The sequence below is a fragment of the Trachymyrmex septentrionalis genome, unplaced genomic scaffold, assembly GCF_001594115.1.
Source record: "Trachymyrmex septentrionalis isolate Tsep2-gDNA-1 unplaced genomic scaffold, Tsep1.0 scaffold9, whole genome shotgun sequence".
NCBI classification, from domain to species: Eukaryota; Metazoa; Arthropoda; class Insecta; order Hymenoptera; family Formicidae; genus Trachymyrmex; species Trachymyrmex septentrionalis.
This window is the reverse complement of record NW_017306091.1, coordinates 1,861,871-1,867,436: the sequence shown is the minus strand read 5'-3', so window position 1 is coordinate 1,867,436 and position 5,566 is coordinate 1,861,871. Positions and strand designations below refer to the sequence as shown.

The window sequence follows — 5,566 nt, the reverse complement described above, 5'->3', positions numbered from 1 at the left end:
TATATATATATGTTTTATGAAATTGAAAACCGATGAAAAATATAATCAATACTACACATAAGATTAGCTAACGCTTAGAAATTTCTGAAAGTATTCTATTGCCGATACTTGAGAATTCTAAGTGTCGTATAAGAGATTAATTGAAAAAATTTTATACATTTATTCTACAGCATACATGTACATAGAGATAAAGGGGTTTAAAATTGTTACGAATATTCTGATGAACCACAAAGTCTCTAATGTAACTCTGTGACACGCACGCACACGTATATGTATAGAAAAGCGAAGGGAATTTAAAATCATTAAAAATAACAAATTATAAAGTTCTAATCCATGCCTATAATATACACTAGAGATCCTATAACAAAGTCTGGCTGAGAAATTTTTTCAAAATAAAAGCGAAAAAAGGTATTATACATACCGTCTCTTTTTATATATAATATCTCATTCTAATTTACTGTTGACAAAAACGACAGACCAATCAGAAGTTTCTCGTAGCTCCAGTGACCAGATTCTGTTGTAGGGTTTCTAGTTGTAGGGTTTTCGAGTGCAGTGGGTTTGTGAACTAACTTAGGTCGGTTAACTGGAAAGTACCTCGTTCAATCAGAAATAAAAATAGAGCATGTGATGTCATTAATCTAATTGGGTCATTTTGAACTCACTGCATTCAAAAATTTTATAATACACAGCACATATAGAATTGTTCACTTCGTTGATTATAGATAACGCCAAGAGTGAGTGACTTTTATCATCAATTTTAATTTAAAGATTTACAATGATCCTTTGTGAACATCTAAATTTTAATCAAAATTGTTGGGTTTAATATGAAGGATCTGACTCGGTTAAAAAATACACAGGTTTTGATTTAGAAAGATTAAACTGACCTAAAAACGATTTTCAAAAAATCATTCTATTAAGAATCCAGTCATATAAATAAATTTTTTTTAAAAAACTTTTTAACCTTAAATTTGAAACAAATTTTTGAATAAAATTTCAGCTGGCTTTGTTTGGTCAATTATCAAATTTCGTACATAAAATAATCATATATGTATACCTATATGATTTAAATTTAGTGTATGGTTTATTGCATAATTATAAGTTTAAAAATAGCTAAATTATATTGATTTTAATGAAGCGAAAAAGAGGGACAAGCAAATTAAAAAGTAAAAAAGCATAAAGCAGTAGCAAAATAAAAAGTGCAATTAAAACGAGTTGATCTAATTTTATACTTGAGATCCATATGACCTATACTACGCGAAATATATACATGTCATATGTATATGATACATTATGTATCCTAAAACACGTAAATAATTCGCGTACTTTAGTAGTATATCGAATATGGTTTAAAATCGTCACACAAAAGGGAATGCCTAAGATTTTTAACGAAATGACAGTACATTTTATACAGTAATATCAAGGAAATGTCTGAGTGAATACATATATGTCGATCTTGCTCACGTCGAGATATAATGAAGTATTTTGATGCGACAAAAAGCTTTGTACATTAGTTTAACAGCCGCGCATTACCTATCTACTTTGTTAGGTTTTACATATCTATTATTGTATATAAACGCATATAAATGTATACACAAATACGTATAGATATATAAATAGATATATATACACTTATATACATATACATATATCTATTATTATCTATTTTTGTTACGTGTTTATAAATGAGGAGAACGTATTCTGTCGTGGAATACCAAATGTAACATATAGAACGAGATTTTAGCGAATGGATTAAGCATCGCATAAAAACTACCGTCGGTTTTACGTATAATTAGAACATTTATTGATTTGTGTCGTTAAACTTTGCTAATAAGTTGACAAAATCGAGATCATATATATGAGTTATGTTTAAGTTTTTTTTGTTTTTTTTTTTTATGTAATTGAATGATTGTATAATTTAGTTGAACAGTGCATAGTTCTTAAGATGCTTAACATTTACTATTTCACCGGGTAATGAAGAAAAAAAGAGGAGAACGGAAAGCTATATAGAATAATTAGTTTGTACAACCACGAACATGACAAAATTATATGATAAAATTGTTATAACGAGCTTGTGCTCGTTGAGGCAGTAAATGTTGATCGTTTTGCTTTTCTCTTCTTTTTTTTTTAAATTTCACAATGATCCACGAATTTATTCTTGTTCGTAAAAATCTGCGGAATGAATGATGATGAAGTTTTACGCTTGTAACGAGGTGACTTGTAGTGCAATGACTTAACGAAATTTGATTAATTTGTGTATATATATTACAGGATTCGCGATTTTTTTTACATATACTACATTTCTGCCTACATACACGTCACACCGTCAATTACAAAACACAGGAGTTACTACTTACACAACGACGTGATATATATACACGATTTTTTAACGGATTTCTCTTTATCTTTAGTATTCTGTTTTAGAGTGACATGGTTTGTTGTCAAATTAGTTTATCGAGTCGTTGGTGTAATTTGCCAGCATCATTGTTAAATGTTATTTCACATGTATTATTGCAAGTGCAATCCGTTGTACCATTATAAAAACACGTATGCATACACAACCGATACACTATTTCACTTAATAGCACTGTTGATTATGTACGTCGATTGAATTTTTATTGTCCTGAAGGAAGATTTTGTACAGAACATTGTAAAATATATTTTAACGCTTTTCTTCTCTCTCTCTCTCTCTCTCTCTCTCTCTCTCTCTCTCCTTTCTCTTTTTTCTTTCTTTCTCTTCTGGTTTTATTTATGTGCGCGCGCAAATCTCTCGCTTCTGCTGTATTTTGTATAAATACGCCGTACTATTGTTACTATTGTAATGCCATTGCGTAAATGCCATGCCGTCGAGCCTTGCCATTCGTCATCCGGAGAGAGGAGAGAGCTCCCAAAGCTGATTTATCTTTTACTTTTCTCAATACTCACACGTGGATCACGCCGTGGACACGAGAAGAAAAATCTTTTCTGTAATTAACAACGACGTCGATATACGCCGGAGAGAAAAGCCATTAGTTTGTAATCATTAAGCTGAAATATATATAACATTTATATCGAGCTGTGTAATATGTGCATCCTCTCCCGAATTTTTTTCTTATGCGAAAAGACGTTGCCAAGTTGTGATATTTTTATACGAATTTAACACGGAAATAGTCACTCCTAATTATTTTGCATAAACTATTATCTGATATAATTTTACATCCCAATTAAGAATCACCATTATTAACATATACGTTATTAATTATGTCACAATTCATATACATATCTATATATATATCGAACGAAAAATAATACGTATATACTATGTAATGCTATTTATATATAGCTTTATTTAACATTTTCTAATAAAAGCAAAGAACAAAAATGAAAAAAAAGGTAGGCATGAATTCTCGGTTAATAAAAAAAGTATTGCGACTAAGCTTCATTTTTTCGCTGTTGAGACATAAAAATCAGGGTGACTATTCCTGGGTTAAGAGTGAGCACCTTTTTGAAGCGGAAGGAGTTCGAAGAAGTCTCAGTTGACACGACGCATTCTTTATTTATGGTTCTCACAAGATGCTAAGAGTCTCTATACAGAACTCGCTGAGACCCAACATTGCGGTGTATTTCACTTTTTTTTTATTTATCATATCGACATCCGATCTCAATATCTGCTTGCAAAATGGAGGAACGTCGTTACGTGTACTCCACATATACAACCGTGCAAATAGCACGTTGCATTCACATTTAATTCCATTCACCGTTCGATGTATAATACAGATATGCTAAGATTGGCTCATGTTTGCATATTCGATTATATTATGTTGATCCTCGATCATACTTGCAAATTCATTTCATCCACTTATTGATCTAATAATAAACTGCTCTACAGGATATATCAATCACTCTGATCTAATTAGTTTAATGACCGGTACTTTATCATCATATGTCGAGCGCGATCAGTTTCTTGGAATATCAGAATGGCTGACGTTGCTCTCCTTGACTTAAGAAGATGAGTTACGCGAAATTGTCAAGTATTGTCTCCGTTTATTTATTGAGGACGCGTCTCGTCTAAGTATATTCTTCCGAGTTTTCGATTTTTGTATCGAAAGTCTATTCTGTCTCTCTTTGCTTGCTTAAACTTTTACTTAATTGTCTTGAAAAGAAAGATAAATTTACACAAACAGAAATACCTCAAGGCATGATTTGATAAAATAATGTATATATATAATTATATATAAAATATATGTAATTATATAAATATAAATATTTTTGATAAAATATATAATTATTTAATTCTGCGAGTATACATTACCAATTATAATTATTTGAACAGACATTATTTTATATTTTACTCCGATTTTAAAAACTAAGTATTTTATATATTATACATATACTGTTGTTACTATAGAAAATACTTTATTAAAATAATTGACATTATTTTTACTGTATATTGATTGTAATATTTTATATATTCTAAATTAAAATTATTCAGACAACATTCATTGAATTATTTCCAATTATCCTTAATTCAATGTTACAGTATATTTTCTAAAATAAAAGTGATTTATTATTAGAAAAGAATGTTGAGAAATACCCAATTACAGCTAATATATGTACATGCAACAAAAACAACGTCAATTACTAAGCATAGAACATTAAGTTACGAGTGTAACTCTAATTATCTGTGTCAATAACAGTATGAAATACTTGTTTAGCTTTTAAAATCGGACTGAAATGTAAAATATGTCGTTCAAATAATTATAAACAATAGTATATATTTATACATAATTAACACGTTGATTGCAATATTGGTCATTTATTCATGATTAGCGTTTTCGAAATTTTTTTAAATGCTTACAGAAAATAAATATCATTTAATATAAAATTTTGAATAACATAGCTAACTAAATGACAACGTAAAAATGAAAATGTCAGAGATATAAAGTTTTATTTAATTATATTACACAATTATATATATTATTTTATTATATTTACGAAAAAGAAAATTCGATCATAATATATAACGGTAAGGATATAAAAATTACTGTAACGTGTTAATATATTTGTAATTATATAACATATTACATAATTAATATATATTTTAATTCTGACCGATATATATACATATAATTTTATATACATATGTATGCATATAATGCATATGCAACACTCTTTCCTTGCTGGAATGAATGGCAGCGGTTTTTTTTCACGAGTCATCGATATAAGCTGTTTGTGTTGTACGGGTTGTATGCTAACAAGAATCTCCGAAACAATGGAGACAAAATAATGCTTCCCGTCTCGCATAAGTTTCTCAACATGTCCAAAACGGAGAACGTCAGGTCAGAAGATTATCGCCGTCGGATTATGGACTTAAACAGTCCATAAATTCTAGCTATGTATAACGTTATATATTTATTTAATGAAAATTCTGGCCTCAACTGGGAACATTGTCGTTATTGATTTTTTCTGTCCTAAATTTATTCTCGCCTATACTTGTTTGTGTTTTGCCACGCGACTTTATTTCTCAATTTAGTCCTCGCTTCATAACGGAGACCTGGAATGACCATTTATCACAGATCATATATCATCT

General features: G+C 29.5%; 1 protein-coding gene across 1 annotated transcript in view; it reads right to left on the bottom strand.

Moving 5' to 3' along the window:
- Positions 1-5,566, bottom strand: part of LOC108755657 (adenosylhomocysteinase 2-like) — a 19,210-nt gene that overhangs the window by 247 nt on the left and 13,397 nt on the right. The gene's annotated exons all lie outside the window — the stretch shown is intronic.